Source organism: Triticum aestivum, chromosome 5B (assembly GCF_018294505.1).
Source record: "Triticum aestivum cultivar Chinese Spring chromosome 5B, IWGSC CS RefSeq v2.1, whole genome shotgun sequence".
NCBI classification, from domain to species: Eukaryota; Viridiplantae; Streptophyta; class Magnoliopsida; order Poales; family Poaceae; genus Triticum; species Triticum aestivum.
This window is the reverse complement of record NC_057807.1, coordinates 444,307,072-444,324,401: the sequence shown is the minus strand read 5'-3', so window position 1 is coordinate 444,324,401 and position 17,330 is coordinate 444,307,072. Positions and strand designations below refer to the sequence as shown.

At 48.8% G+C, this 17,330-nt stretch overlaps 1 long non-coding RNA gene across 1 annotated transcript; it reads right to left on the bottom strand.

Moving 5' to 3' along the window:
- Positions 1–1,522: 1,522 nt before the first annotated feature.
- On the bottom strand, positions 1,523–3,637 carry LOC123116374 (uncharacterized). The gene is made up of 2 exons (XR_006457046.1): positions 2,280–3,637; positions 1,523–1,691 (listed from the first exon to the last, which is right to left on the bottom strand). It is a non-coding gene; the product is annotated as an uncharacterized lncRNA (long non-coding RNA).
- Between the last annotated feature and the right edge of the window lie 13,693 nt (positions 3,638–17,330).

Below are 17,330 nucleotides of genomic sequence, written 5' to 3'. Positions count from 1 at the left end.
TTTATAGGCTAATGTCGGTTCGCTTCATTAGCGGACGCAACCAACGGAAACCGGACGCAACCGAAATTCTAACCGTTCCCGCTCAAGGCCCCCGGCGCCGACTCGAGAACGAACAAGCACCGCCGCCGCTCAACGGCTCCCGCGCACAGGGCTCCCGGCGAAAACTCGAGGAGGAGCAGCGCCCCCGCCGCTCAACGGCTCCCGCGCACAGGGTCGACAGCGCCGCCGCCGTTCGAGGGCGCCCGCGGCACAGGGCCCCCAGCGCTGACTCCAGGACGAACAGCGCTGCTGCCGCCGCCGCCGCCGCTTCCTCCCCCTACATCGGCGCGGAGGTACACCCTCCTGCCTCTAACTTGCTTCCGTCCGACGAGGCTTGCCTGCTCTGATCCGTGGTCTGCGCCCGTTCTTTGCTTGCTTTCCTTTGGGATCGATCGCTGGTTCTTGCTAGAGTAGCTTTGTTCTGGAGAATTCAAGAACGCTTGGTTAGCAAGATCGAACGCTTGGGTATGTAGAAATCAATCGCTCGATGGACCTTCAAGAACAAGGGCGTTATCTCTTAGACAATTGTGCAGCGCCTTCCTGTCTCTTCTTCGCCGGCGATGCCAATGCGGCAGGGCATGCAACGGCGAACTCCCCCTCCGTCTCTACATAGTACGGGGAATTGGTTCAGCATGCTTCAAGGGAGAATAATGCCCTACGTACGCTAGTCGCTACACCATGTACAAGTACAACAGATACTTGTTTTACACCAACTCAGGAGCTTTATATTACGTAAATAGAGATTGGATTACACTAACGAGGAAAGAAGGACTTACGTCCAACCAACAATCAGAAATGTCTAAAGAAAGACAGAGCATGTTTGGCACACAGGTCCGCTGGACCATTGGATGAAATCAGGGGAGGGGGGGACCCACACAGTTGAAATCAAGGTGGTGGAAAGATTAGATAGGAATGTTGTGGCATCTTTATTATCCCATCTTGTTTACGCAATAGTTAACGAGAAAAAAAAGAAGAAGTTGGTACTTTTCTGGGTTTTTACTAGTTGGAACGGGGAATGTATGTTTGTTGTTTAACAACAAATGTTTTAATTACACATCTTTAGGAAATGCCTTTGGTCCTAACCCGTTACAATTACCGCTCTTTATTGTTCTTGTTATGTCTTCATGAAGAAAAAAAATTCAAGCCACACAATAAAATTCTGTAGGAAACAATGGAAGTAGAACATTCAACACACATAGCATACACGTCATACTGTTACCAGGAGAGTTAGTATACATGGAGCATAGCTACAGTCAATAGCATATGCAAATACATCAATTCAGAGACAACACAAAAACTGAACACAGGAAGTAACAAACTAGAGTTTTGACCAATGTCAACAGTGATGTTCACTTTAATGACCTCAAAATTTTCAAGTTTTCATCATCACATCTCCATATATGTACCGAGTGTTGCTCCATATTTTTTTCGTTAGCAGACCTCCTGTAGGTATGCTCTGTCCTGTGTTTTTTTCTTCTTCATGTACCTTCTTTTTTTTTGCGGGGCATAAATATCGCCCATGTACCTTCAACGGGGCCATAAATGTTGCCCATGCGTTATAACGATGGCATAAATATTGCCCAACAGGGGCATAAATATCACAGAAAATTAACTAAAGCCTTCATTTGCCTTAGAGCTGCTGCCTCATGGACCTGCAATTGATCATGCAAAAGAAGCATAACAGGTAAAATGAAGCTCATGAGTCAGCAGTTGTCGCTGAACTTTTAGATGACTGGCAAGAGAATTATGCTACTTAATTTTGGATGACTGGCAAGAGAATTATGCTACTTAATTTTGGACTGCTAGGTTCAGCGACAACTGAAACCAAAGCAAAGCGATGGAAAAACCAAACTGAAACTTCAGTTTGAGTCCAAACAATTCCCAGGTTTACGCTAGGTCTTAAGCTTTCCATGTGCTTATGTGTAGCAGGTAACCAGGTAACAGCTCTGAACCAAATTGAAGAAGAAAAAAACCATATAGAGAAAGGTCTACTAAGTGATGTAGGCACCCACTAAATGTAGGCATACATGTATAGAAGAGTCAATAAGTCTAATTGGTACTTCAAGGCTTTAACATCAACTTCTCGAGTTAGCAAGGTCCAGTAAGCACTCTAGGCATACATGCACATAGTTTAACATCGAGTTGAGTTAGTAAGGTCTAGCAGGCAATCTAGGCACATGACTTTCATCGGGAAGAAGATATAGCAAATGTGTAAGGGAAAAAGGAAGTGAAACCTTTACCTGGACGGCCAATCATATTGCCAGGCCGTCGTTGGCCAGACCAACCTATCCTCCGCCAGGTGTTTTCAAAGTCATCTTGGTAAACATCGTGTCTACAGGCCTGCTAAGAGCCAAACAGACCTCCATAAAACATGTTAGTCATTGATGGTTGTATTTAGATAGCTAAAAATGCAAAGTTGACACAAAATAATCTTTACTGAAGAAGAAGATCATCCTTCCCAGCATTTGATCCTCTTAGACAAATCATCCACATATGCCACTACGAATCAGGGGAGTGAGGAACTAACCCTTGCTATTATCGCTCTGTAGTTTGAACCTCCCCAAGTTGTTAGTGCAATTTGTGTATTCTTCAGACATAACATTAGCTATCCCCCCTATTTTATTGTACTATAAGAAAAGGAAAACGAGTAACAAAACCAAACTTGCTCCAATTCACTCATATATAGTCAAAACCATGAAAAATAAATAAGGATTCACTCATATGAATCAGAAGTGGTGATATCTTGTACAGAAGGACCTGGCAAATGTTGAACTTGGTGGTCAAGCTGGAGATACAAAAGTGATGGGAAGACATAAATATGATATGAAGAGACTGGTTGTGAAAAAGGTGTGCAACGCAGCAACAGGCACCCTGTCCGGAGTAGGCAAAATCAAGATTAAAAAAATGCAGAGCATCCAACAAACTTGGTCATGTCATAAAGTATTTGTAGTACTGCTTTATAAGAATATCCAAGTCCCAACAACAAATGTTAAAGCACGATATGAATTTGAACTTTTGAACTGAAGCAAACAAGTACCAAGTCTTAACTGGAAACTGAAGTCAGTATCCACAAGTTGAGTAGCAAAAAATTAACAATGGGAGGTGGGGCTTGGGTTCTACGATGGAGAAGCTTAGTCATTTCTCCATGTACTACTACTCCGATTGTGGAGGAGATTGAATCAACGAAAATGAGTGGGACTGGGAGAGAGGGCAGGCTTTGAGGAGAAGAGGTGGCTGCAGAGTGCAGAATGAGATGGGAAGGGGGGGCCCCGCGGTGGCTGGAGTGAGTAGGGAGGGAGGGAGGTTGCGGTTCTCGTCGGCAGTGGAACAAGGTCGGCCTCGTCGGCGTCGGGGGCCTTGAGGAGCTCGGTGTCGGTGGCGGCCGGCAGGGACTCCGGCATGTCGGTGGCTGGATGATCTCTGCGGGGGTGCTGGGGGAGGGCTCACGATGAGGAGAGAGCTGGTGGTGGGCTGGGGGACGATTCCGGTCCATGCACCGGAGAAGGCGGCGGCCGGAGATTGGGCTGGTGGCGGCGGCCAGGGAAGGGAGCAACCCTAAGCCTAAGCGAGCGACATTTTTTCTTTTTTCTTTTTTGGTTCTGCGTGTGGACTGTGGGAGTGGGTCCAATCGGTAGGGATGAAGGAAATGGAAGCGGCACCGTGCCCGTGCCCGACTGCCCGTGCCGTGAGAGGGGCGGACGAACAAATAGCAGCCGGAACATTAATATTATATATATTTTATTATTATTATTATTATATATTTTAATTTGATTCAACATTTCTTCATCTCCATCTTTATCTTCTTCTTCTAAGTATTTTTTTAATAAAAAGAGTATATAAGTATGGATAGAGATGTCACATGCTGTTTTCTCACCTCTTTTTTTACTTTTGCAATCACCATGCAGATCAAGATTAGATGGCTCGGAATGGCGTTATCAAGCTGATGGGTGGGGCTGTCGTTCGTTGGGGCTCCAGGACAAATGTCAGAGGTTATGGATCTCTTGCTTACCTCCTGAAAGCGGGCTCCGACATATCGAATCTAGATCAAGAGTCCATTATCGCTCCTCGTCAGCACCTCATGTAAGTACTGGTGTAGTAGTGTACTACACCTCAGTATTCTAGCTGCAGTATTCTAGCCCAGCCTAACTAACTAAAGATATGCCCATCTCGAGCTAGCTAGTGTCCCGTGATTTAACCAAGTCTGTGTTTGTTTGCAGGTTCGGCATGCTACCGGAGTCAATGCATTCTCAGCTGATTCCACTTGAAGACTTTGCTGCCAAGTACCCCATGTTTGACCAGCTGCTCAACCATCCCCTCATACCCAACAGTGAAGCAGCTTGTTCACTCAACGAACGGTGGCAGCAGCTCATACATTGCCTAGCCAGGATAGGACAGGTGAATCTACGGAAGGGTTGCACTGTAGCTGAGTCTTACCACAAGAGCAACGTGCTGGTTCACGAGAAGTACAATGAGGCCTACCTAGCACAGCCTATCGGAAGGACGTACAGAGGACTGACTGACGCGACCAGGGGATTGACTTACACTGGGCTCGGCAATCTCCTTGAAGACATGGCCGACAGTCACCAGCCGACGGCTCCGCGGCCAAAAGACTACCAGCTGATGGTGGATCTCATGAGGTCGCCCAGGTTAACTGCGGAACTGGAGCAAGTTGTTGTCTACAATCCATGCCTCCTCCCCGCAACAGCCTATGTTTCCTACATCTATCATATTGATCATCTGGCGAGGAGGTTCCTCTTCCTGTTCCGTAATAGCAAGGATAAGGATCGCTTCAAGTTTTCAGCAAGGAGGAGTGCTTTGGGATACATGGCCAGTATGGTAGGTCAGGATGGTCAGCATTGGCTGGAAGCTGTGAAGAGGGACCGTTTTCTGTGGAGCATCTATATGCATATCCTTGGAGTGGCACCTGATGAATGGGCCCGGAGACATGTAACGGGCCAGCACATTGGTATTCTTCCGCTTCATGACGATGCCAGAGGTGCTGCCTTCTTGAACGTCGGCCGAAGCCAGCTGGTTCACGGATGGACGCCGTTGATCGTCAATGACAAGTTCATCAATCCATCTGGAAGAGTTTACACCTTGGAGGAGCTTGTGCAACACCAGAGATGGAGGCTGCCGGGCCTTGGCCATTCTGCAGCCGTGGGCTTTGCGCCAACCACGGAGCACAAGGCAACCCGATTGCCCAGCTTTTTCCCTCCCCGCCGTCTCTATCACCTGGAGGATGACGAGTGACAGCAACAGCTACTTGACCCAAGATGTATGTAGTACAATATCAGGGATTGGCGCATCACGAGGCCTAACGTTTTCCTCCTGGAGCATGATGGGTAACAATGAAAACATGGGTGACCCAACATGCATGTTATCACTTCGTACTCCTCTTGTATGTAGTATTAGGGATTGTTATCACTTCGTACTCCTCTTGTATGTAGTATTAGGGATTGGTGATGACTACGCATCACGAGGCCTAACATTTTTCCTCCTGGAGCATGATGAGTAACAATGCAAACATGGTTGACCCAACATTTATCACTTCGTACTCTGTTTATTCTGTACGCAGAGATAGAGATGACCTTTGTATTGCAGCCTGCTTGTTGTGTACGTAGTGTTTATTTGTTCAATAGCACTGTATTTTTTGTTAAATGTTTCCGTATGACCGACTGGCCGAAGTCGCACCGCTCGCTCACACACGCCACGTTACACCCACCAACGCGAGGGCGCCACGCGTACTTGAGGGCCAACACACATCCCTTCTCCCTTCTTATCTTCCTTTTCCCCTCTCACGTAGTATTCTCTCACCCTGATGCGCTCCGCCATGACCACGCTCCTCCTCTCCGATGCTCGCCGCCATGGCCGCTCGCTCTCCTCCTCTCACCCGATGCTCGCTGCCATGGCCGCCTCCTCCTCTCTTATGATGCCCACCGTCATGGTCGTGCTCTCTCCTTCTCTAGCCCAATGCTCACGGACATGGCCGCCTCCTCCTCCACCCCCCAGAAATGTTGCAACCGACGCGCTCGTCGTTGGAACTCGTATGTCTGCGTGGTGCATTCCACAACGATGGTTGTGAGCTCTTGTTCAGGGGGAGGCCATGATTTTTTTCGTTGACGAGCTGCAACCGCTGCAGGCCAGTGTTGCCATCGGCATTTTTTTCCTGAAACCAGCAACGCCATTTGCTGGAACCGACTATGCATTTTGCTGGAACGCGAGGTCGGAGCACGACGAGCGCGGGGTGGTGGCACGGGGCGTGGAGGGGCATGCAATGAGATACGAATCGTGCGGGATTTCTTGACCCGTGCGGGAGGAAGGATGAGATATAGATCGTGCAGCCCTCCCAGCTCAAATCGAATGGTTGCAAGCCGACCGGCCAAAATTTGTGCCGGTCGGCCGGCGCCCAGCATGAGTTTTTTTTACAACAAAGACAAACATCCCTGCACTACACTGTAAGAGCATCTTCAATAGAAGATGTAGATGCAAAAATAACTAACTTTCGCATATCAAAAATAACTAACTTTCGCATATCCGAGGCTCAAAACCCCCTCTCCAACAGATGATGTAGATGCAAGAAAATACATCGTCGCCTCCCGGAGATGTAAAATACAACACCTCCCGATGCAAATATACATCTCCACCTAATGAGATGTAAAAACACCAGCCGGGTGCCAACTGCCTACCGATGTTTCCCTTTCCTCCCCCAACCCCATTTTCTTCCTCCTGCCACCCTACCGCCACCGCCCGCCCGCCCGCCGCACCCCATCATCGTTGCCCCGCGCCAGATTCGCCCCCTCCCCACCCCCGTCGCCGATTTCGCTGCGTTTCGATCACTGGCCGCCGCCGCACGCCGTAAATCAGCGGACATTTATCTGCTGCATTGTCGTCTTGTCCGCCATTCGATTCGTCCCCGTCGCCTTAGCTCCACACGGCCGCCTTGTCCAACGCTCGGTTCCACCACCGCCGCCCGCCCCGATTTGTCTGCCGCCTGGCCAGAAGAGTGAAGCCATCTGGCCACTTCGGCGTCGAGTTCTCTGACACCGTCCGCCGCTTCTGGATCGGCACCTACCCCATCATCCACATGGGCATGCGTGCCTACATGGCGGTGTGGCATGCCGGAAGGCTGAAGACGGACCTCAACTTCCCGGAGATCGAGATCCGGTCGGATGAGGATATGCTCGTGCCATAGGGCATTTGGATGGACGAGATACCGAAGAAGAAGACGAAGAAGTGGCCGCCCATTGTCGTTGGTCCTGGCGATAGCGATGAGGCGACGATGGCGAGGTTCGTGTAGGAGCATCCGGAGTATGCTCAGGCCGATCTGGAATTCTTCTGGAAGTGCGACACCGAGCAGAAGAAGAAGGAGGTGAAGAAGGAGGACGAAGCCAGCCTCTCGACAGTGATCCCCGTCAAGTCTAAGTGGGAGGACTGGGGTGATTCGGAGGAGGAGGACGAGGGGTGCGATGACCCAGACATGGATTAGTTCTGGGAGCAGTTCAAGAGCTCCGACGAGGAGTAGTTTTATGTGTTCATTAGAACTATGTTTAATTTATGTTTTAACTAGAACTATGTTTGAGCATGTTTGAATTTTTATGTTTGAAATGAAGTAGTAGTTCAACTAGTTTTACATCTTCATTCGCATCATGTGTTGGAGTTGCACTTTTACATCACCACTTTACATCATCTACTGGTGCCGTCTCTTTTTTGAAGATGTAAAATGTACGTTTTATGAAGATATAAAATTTTCACATCTCCAAACAAATTTGCATTTGGAGATAGTCTAATTACGTCGTCTGCCTCTCCCCAGACCTCATTTCGCCCGGTTTTCTCCAGCCCGCAAAGGCGACTTCTACCCCTCACTCTCCCTTGACCAAGCCATGCTCCCAGCTGACAGCCTTCCGTCATCTTGCGTCGCTGCTCCCGCCCACCACGCGACGCCGAGGGCCACCCCTTGCCCCAGGACGCGGCGCCGCCGTCCACCCGATGAGTGCACTCGGATCTTGCAGCCCCCCTGCCGTAGCGCCTCCATCGTGCTGCTTAAGGCCGCCGTAAGCCAGGATCTCGCTGCAGATTTGACATATGCAGATCATCATATAAAACTGTTGCATTTACAGATCATCCCAAAGAATGCAACTACTCACGCTATCTATGTAAGGGCATTTCTAACTGATCCCCTAAAATGTTATAAGGGAGTAAAAATTCGGTTATACTCCGCACCTAGCCGATCCCCTATCCGGCGTAGTGGAGTAAATTTTTTACTTCAACTCCCAACATCCCCACAAATCTTCCTAAATATACACTCCCGCCGCGCCCGAGTAAAATCGGCGCCTCTCCTTCTCCCCCCTTGCCCCCGCGCCACACTGTCTCCCGGCCCGCCGCCATAGCCACCACGCCCCACTGCCGCCATCAATGACCGTCCCTCCAGCTGGAGTGGATAGCTCGGACCCTTCCCTCGCCCCTTCGTTCATCACCGCCGGAAATCACCCATGTGCCGCCGCCTGCGCCGGAGAAGAGTTTGGGGATGAAAAAAAACCACCAAGTTCAAGCTCCTCCTCCAACCGCTCCAATGGCCTCCGGGGTGGCCGCCGCATCTCCGACAATGCCTCCCCCACCCCGCCGCTCCCGCCGGAGCCAAACGGGCTCGAAAGCTGACGGCGGCAGCGATGGCGCTCGCCGAGGCGGCCGCGAAGAAGAAGGCCACAGCGGCGCCTCATCCTAGGCCGGCACCTCGTGCAGCTACTCCGGTGATCCCTACGGCCACTACTCTGGCATGGGTGACGACCATAGCTAGCAAACAAGCACCGCAGCCGCCAAGTGCTCAATGAAATGCCTACAAGGTAAAGAAGAATCTTGCATCTTGTCGGTGTCCGATAGTGATTGTTAATGGGCGATGGTGATGTTGTTTGCTTTCCTGTCGTAGTGCAGAGATGAACACGGCCGAATTCCTCGCGTCTTTGGAGTCCTCGACGGCTGTTGGACTTGATGAGCTCAACTACGACTTGCTTTGGGATCATTTGGAGGCGGCCCAAGACATGGAGAAAGAGGTGATTGGGGAAGAGGAGGAGAGCGAGGAGGAAGAGACCAAAGAGGTGGTGGCCGAGGAAGAGGAGTTTGTGGAGGTGACTGAAGCAAGCTCGAAGGTGCCAAGGTGCCGCACCCACCAATAGGAGGATATTGCTCTTTGTGATGTTTGGTACGCGATCTCCATGGATGCAATGATCTGAACGAATCAAACCTCTCTTCGGAATGTTGGTGGTAGCCGAGGGGGAGGTGGCGGTGATGGTGGTGGCCGAGGGGGTGTGTTGATCGTGGTGTTTGAGGGGGTGGTGGCGATGATGGTGTTGATGGTGGTGGCCGAGGGGATGGTGGTGGCCAAGAGGATGGCAGTGGTGTGGCCGAGTGGATGGTGGAGTTGATTTCTTCACCGAGGACCTCGTTTGAGTGGTGGTGGCCGATGGGGTGGTGGTGCATGCCATTGGTTGGTTCGATCCACAACATATACATGTTATGTTTGTGACAATTTTGGATCAAACATTGTGTTTCAAGTGATATCTTTTGGGTGAACTTCGCATGTTTTAATTTGAAAAACGCGATGATGAAACTTTGGCTATAAATGTTTTAATTTGAATATTTTTAAGATATGTATTGTGTAGTGCTTGAAGTTCATGAGACTAGGACACAAAATCTACACAGTTTTATTGTTACTCCACTAACTATAGGGGATCAGCTAGGTGCGGCCATCGTTAGTGGAGTAAAAATTTACTCCACTAACTTTACTCCGCCGGATACTCCACTGACTTTTAGGGGATTGGTTAGAAATGCCCTAATTGTATAGTGGAGATCCTATTTGTCTAATCTTGATGTAAAACGAAATTTGTGCATGTTATGATTATTGAATTATGAATCAGCTTCCTGAGAATCAGCATGGGTGTTGATTTTGTTATGCTTGTGAGTACTTGTTAACTGTTTGTGCTATCATTCTACCTCACCATTTCTAATTAAGAGATGAGCTGGATCAAATTTGACCCATTCTATCTCTCCAACCAGACATTGCTGAAAGTTTTGTTGCAATCATATGAAATGCAGGCGGATTCTAATAACGATAGCTCTTATGATCAAGCTGAGCACTTGGATGCTTCTGAAATTGCAGAAATGGAGGTGACCTAATTAAGCCTATCGTGCTTAGTTAAAGGTTGGAAATACATGTGAATTGGTTGGATGATACCCCGCCTCTATTGCGAGGAGTGTTGGTGTCAAAACTGGCAGATCTCGGGTAGGGGGGCCCGAACTGTGCGTCTGAGGATCAAAGGTAACAGGAGATGGGGGACACGATGTTTACCCAGATTCGGGCCCTCTTAATGGAGGTAGTACCCTACTTCCTGCTTGATTGACTTTGATTAGTATAGGGGTTACAAGAGTTGATCTACCTCGAGATCGTAATGGCTAAACCCTAGACGTCTAGCCTGTATGATTATGATCGCCTCTACGGACTAAACCCTCCGGTTTATATAGACACCGGAGGGGCCTAGGGTTGTACAGAGTCGGTTTACAGAGAAAGGAATCTTCATATCCGAACGCCAAGCTTGACATCCACGCAAAGGAGAGTCCCATCCGAACATGGGGGAAAGCCTTCTATCTTGTATCTTCACGGCCCACCAGTCCGGCCCACGTCATATAGTCCGGACGCCCGGTGACCCCCTAATCCAAGACTCCCTCAGTAGCCCCTGAACAAGGCTTCAATGACGACATGTCCGGCGCACAGGTTGTCTTCGACATTGCAAGGTGGGTTCCTTCTCCGAACACTTCAAAGTAGCTGATCAAAAGAACTATATCCGGCTCTATATAATAGTTACAACCCTGAACCACAAGGGTAAAACACTTACACAAGTCACGTCCACTAACAACTTTTTTGGCGAGACGTTATGTTCTGGCCTTATTATCATGTCGAACCATTTTTTAGCCTCCCGCTTCACGCTTCGACGCACGGTCATTGGCACGTCTTGTCAAAGTAGAGATCGTGTCCCTTTATTGCAGGATTCTCACCAATAGGGGTTTGGGTAATCCAACCGTGTCGGTCGCTCGACCCCTTGGGAATGGGAAAATTTTAAGGTTTGTGAGGGGGGACGCGCTTGATATTCGCAGCTTATATAAACGGATAAAATTCTATCCCTCTCCCCTCACACCTTCCTCCCTTCCTGCCTCTCCGTCCTCGAGCTCCAGCATGCTAGTTCCAATCTTTGCCTTTCACCCCAACTTCTCCATCTATGGTAGGATCCAGTTCCCAGGGCAAGTGGATGTCCTCCTCCATAACGGGCATCCTACCCCGGGGCAGGTCATCCCTATCCCAAAGCCCGACGAAAGGGTGGTATTCATCCCCCACTTCCTCCGAGGACTTGGATTTGCCCTCCATACCTTCCTCCGAGGTCTCATGTTTTACTACGGACTGGATTTCCACAATCTGGCCCCGAATTCCTTCCTCCACATCTCGGCATTCATCGTCGTGTGTGAGGCATTCCTTAATGTCCCCCACACTTCGGCCTGTGGCTCAAGGTTTTCAACGTGAAGCCAAAGTTGGTCGGCGGTCAACACGCCGAGTGCGGCGGCGCCATGGTGAGCAAGCTCCACCATGTTACCTGGCCCAAAGGGACATTTGTGGACACTATCAAGGTATGGCAGCAGGAGTGGTTCTGCATCACTGAACCCTGCGGCACCAAGTGGGCGGCCGCTCCTGCTTTCAGATCTAGACCTCCGCTGTGGCTCGCATCTTGGACCAACAAGGGTCTAGACTGGGGATCCTCTGACGAGGTGTTGATGCTGCAAAAGCGCATCAAGAGTATGATAGAAAAGGACATCACCCTTGCTGATGTGGTCCAGGTGATTCTTATCCGTCGAGCTCTTCCCTGCCAATGACGACCTCTCAACATGTGGGAGTTTAATCCGGAAGGGCCACAGACCCTGCAGCGATTCTTTGGCACGACGCACAAAGGGATATGGAAGATGCTCTTCAAGAGCCAGAGGACGTGGCCAAGGACGTCTGATGACACCGACCTCGACTGCAACAATCCGGCCTCCCTAGTAAGTATTATATTTCCGAACATTACCTAGTTCATCAATCTTAGGGAGGGGACTGAAAATTCCGCCCCCTGAACAGTGCTGGATAAAGAAGGCGGAGCAGATCAGATGTCCGGCTCCGCTCCCGAAGACCCAGCTGAACCTCTGTTAATGAGGATGCTGGTCCCGATGCCCTACGAGGCGCTGGTAAAGAAGGACAAGAAGAAGAAGGGCAAGGAGGCCGAAGATGGCCTCCACCACAAAGGTACTTCGGGCGCTATGTCCAGAGGGACCAAGGCTCCTTCCTCTCACGAGGGAGACGAAGACGAGGACGAGAAGGAGGAGGAAGAAGAGAACCCTCCTCTCGAATGGAAAAAGAGGGCGGCCTCCTTAGATCCGGAGGAGGGGGGGTCCAATAAGGGAAGGATATCCCTTTCGGACGACTCAGATTCGGACGCCGAAGCAATCCCCAAGCACCGCCCCCAGGCCAAGCCCATTGCCGCATCGTAAGTACCTAAGGATGCTTCACATACATCCAATCTTTTACGAATTGTGAGAATAATATTAAAATTATGCGTTTCGGTCTGGTCCGCGATCTCCCTCAAGTATCATCGTCATCGGGGGATCTACCGCCGGAGATGATGGAGAGCGAGACGCCTCCACAAGCTTCCTCGCCTCCTAGGGCGGATGACACTGAGGTGTCATCCCAAAGGATTTCTCCGGGCTTCGAAGAAGTGCGGGGGAGGACCAAGACAGTGCCAGAGGATAACACCTTGGCTACCGAGAATGTGGGGGGCGTGACCCCCATGGAAACTGGCGATGGGGGCCCAGTATCATTCCGGTCCCTGGCCGAATGCCACTCTAGAGATACAAACGGCTCCAGACTCGAATGAGCGGCCGCCTCCGAGGGAGGGGAAATCGGCTATTCCAGTGGCGACCTCCACTAATTCGGAGGCGCCGAGCACTCTGGTGGACGCTCTGCAAAGTGCGTCCGTCTTGGAGGAGCACCGTACCTTAATGGGTATGGTGGTTGAGAAGATTCAGTACGCCAAAAGCGGGCTGAGTGAAGCCTTCATTAGCCTATTAACAGGCTTCGAGGTATATGATGTAATGTCTTTGGCCGCATTCCATATGAAATAGTATGCCTGTATATAGATAGTAGCCCCTGAGACTCAGTTTGGCCCATGAAGAAGGGCGAACAGAGGATCTATTGATATGCGCAAGACATAACGTGCTTATCTTCTTGGTAAAAAGCAGGCTTCACTGTTGGCGGCAACCGCTCAGGCCGCCGAGGTTTCTGAACTGAAGCAGAAACTGCAGCTGGCCGATGTGGACATCGTCCTTATTAACAAACGGCTCGACAAGGCGCAAGGTATCACTACAAAAAAAGACACATCTGTGACATTTTGGGCCGAACGAAAATTTTTTCTGTCATACTTATGACACTTCTATGACGATAATTGTGATAAAACCCGGTATCATCATAGATGTGGTGGGCTCCTACTTCTATGACAAAAAATCATGACAGAAAATGGGATTTTCGTATGGGCGGGCCGGAGATGCTGCTGCATGACATTCTTTGGGCCGTCCATGACGGAAAAAACCATGGTAGAAGCGAGGGCGAGGAAAATTTCGGGGAGTTCCCGGTTACTGTGGGTGGTCGGGTGTCACGCCCAAGATGTGGCCCTATCCTAAAGGAACTCGAAGGTCCCACCAAGGATAGAAGCGCATCTTGAAGACGCTTTTGCAAGGTGGATATCATTACATCAACATTACATAATAGATGGGGATACAAACATAAGGCATACAATGCCACACGAATACAACATCATCTTACAAGAGGTCAACATTCGACTATGGATGGAAGACAAATAGAAACTCAAACGATATCCACCCTGCTAGCCCAGGCTGCCGACCTGGAACCTATCCCCTGATCGAAGAAGAAGCAGAAGAAGAACTCCAAAACAAGCAAACATCGCTCTTGCGTCATGATCATCGCATAACCTGTACCTACAACTGTTGTTGTAGTAAACTGTGAGCCACGAGGACTCAGCAATCCCATTACCATGGGTATCAAGACTAGCAAAGCTTAAAGGGAAAGGAAGGGGTAAAGTGGTGAGGTTGCAGCAGCGACTAAGCATATATGGTGGCTAACATACGCAAATAAGAGCGAGAAGAGAAGGAAACGGAACGGTCATGAAGCTAGAAATGATCAAGAGGTGATCCTGAACTCCTACTTACGTCAAACATAACACAGAAACCGTGTTCACGTCCCGGACTCCGCCGAAAAGAGACCATCATGGCTACACACACGGTTGATGCGTTTTAATTCGGATCTGGTGTCAAGTTATCTACAACCGGACATTAACAAATTCCCATCTGCCACATAACTGCGGGCACGCCTCTCGAAAGTTTATACCCTACAGGGGTGTCCCAACTTAGCCCATGATAAGCTCTCGCGATCAACGAAGGATATACCTTCTCCCAGGAAGACCCGATCAGTCTCGGAATCCCGGTTTACAAGACATTTCGACAATGGTAAAACAAGACCAGCAAAGCCGCCCGATGCGCCGACAATCCCGATAGGAGCTGCACATATCTCGTTCTTAGGGCAACACCGGATAAGCGAAGCGTACAGGTACCAACTTAACCCAAGTTGCCAAGGGATGGTCCCGCACGGTGCTCTAGTTTGGACCAACACTTAGACAAGCATCGGCCCCGGGGGGGGGGGGCTAAAATAAGATGACCCTTGGGTTAATTACTCCCAAGGGAAAAGTAGGTGGTGGTGAGGCAAATTGTAAAAACAAGGTTGGGCCTTGCTGGAGGAGTTTTATTCAAAGCGAACTGTCAACGGGGTCCCATAAATCACCCGACCGCGTAAGGAGCGCAAAATCCGGGAACATAACACCGGTATGACGGAAACTAGGGCGGCAAGAGTGGAACAAAACACCAGGCATAAGGCCGATCCTTCCACCCTTTACCAAGTATATTGATGCATTAATTAAATAAGAGATATTGTGATCTCCCAACATAACCCTGTCCACCATGGAGCAATCTTCAACTTCACCTGCAACTAACAACGCTATAAGAGGGGCTGAGCAAAGCGGTAACATAGCCAAGCAACGGTTTGCTAGGAAGGTTGAAAAAGGTTAGAGGCTGACATGGCAATTTGGGAGGCTTGAAGAGCAAATGATAGGAAGCGCAGCAAAGCGATAGAATGAAGCAACTAGCATAGCAATGATAGTAGTCAGATCCAAGGTGACGGTCATCTTGCCTGAAATCCCACAAGGAAGAAGAACGAGTCCATGAAGAAGATGAAGCCACGAAGACGAACCACACGTAGACGAACGCATCCTCACGATCGCAACGAAACGGGAACTATCGAGAAGAAGCACACAACATGGTAAACACACCACACATAGACAAGACATGATGCACAACAAGAATGATGCATGACAAAGGCTACATGAAGCTACTCATGGCAAGAGATGATGCAAACAAGAGCAACACACCAAGGCAAGTTTAAATGAGGCCGGAAACAACATATAACAATTCCGGTAAGTCCTCATATGCAAATTTAGAAATTGGTCCAGAACTGAATAAACATTAAGTTGAAGTTGTTAAACAGCAAGTTAAGATGCACCAAGATGATCTACACGAGATTCTAGTCAAGTTACATATAAAGTTTATTAGATTCGGAGCTAGGGTCTAGAAGATATGAGCAAAACAAGTTCAACATGGCATTGATGCAAAATGCATACAAACATCAAGCAAACACCTCAAAACAAGGATGCAACATTATAATATGAAGCTACATGCAAAATTAAGAAAGTTTCATATATAGCACACTCAAAACAGAGCAACGGTTCAACACATACACTATACAAGTTTAAAGGACAAGCTGTCCAAAACAGCAACTAGGCATCTAGCAAGCATCAAAACAATAAGCTACAGCACCCCGACATAATAACAAAAGGCATGGGCATGGAGTACAGGTAAGGCATGACAAAACATGAACACTGAGCTATCTCCAGAATTCACTAGAACATGCTCAAATGGACATGGCAAGATTGCAAATTATAATAGTTTCAGACTTTGCAGAAATAACATCAGCTTGCAATGTTTAGAGCTATCAAACAACATGTTATAGGAAGCTATCATGGCAAACCAAGGCATGACATGAATCTACTAGTAGTATATAACAAAAGTCCTTTACTGACCATGAGCCAAAAGGGCACAGAAAATATGATGGCACCCATGTAAACATGGCAAGTTATATGACAGATTCAAACATGGCAGGAACAACGATAAGTAGGCATGTTGTTGAGCTTGAACCACTCACCACAGAGCAATAAATGGCATGGCAAGGCAACCAACAGTAAGAATACATGTTTGAGAAGCTAAGCATGGCAAGAACAAGTTCATAGGGTGCATGGATCACTAACAACAAACATGGCAACATTGAACTTAATGTTAACAGGCTGACGGCAACATTATTTAGCAAATTTGGAGCATGATAAAAACATGTTACAGCAGACTATAAATGCAACCAGGGGCATGAATGTATAGAGCATGACATGTATAACAGAACATCCTTAGTGAACATTTCCAGATTATGCATAGAATGACTTGTAGCAGCAGGTTTACATAACATCACAAAGTAACAGATTCAGCCTAGCAAAACAGCAACAGCAAGTACCCTACTTAACAAGCTTGATGGACTCACCACACAACTCACAAAAATACATGGATGCCACCACTGCAAAGATGACATGACATAGATCAAAACACATGTCGAGCTCATGCTCATAGGATGCACACATCAAATGCAACAAAAATGACAAATCACCAAGTTATAACAGTTTCAGCAGATTAACATCATATAACACTCTTGCAACGATGATTCAGGCATCAAGATGGACTCCAATGAACATGATGCAATGGAATGAAATGATGAGCATGTCATGACGAACAATACGATATATTACACGCACGAAACGAAGCAGTATGCAGAGAATTATGGCATGATGAACAGGGCATGATAATGTCCAAAAATAATGGACAGGGGAAATATCGGGGTCAACCTCAGATCTGGATCGGGGCACGGACTTCGAAGCTCGTCGGAGAACTTGCTGGAGTTCGCGGAGGAGGACGGAGGTGAGGCCGGAGAGGAGGCGCGCGGAGGCCGAGGTCGGCGGAGGAGCGGCGAAGGGCGGCGGGTTTGCGCGGCCACCGGA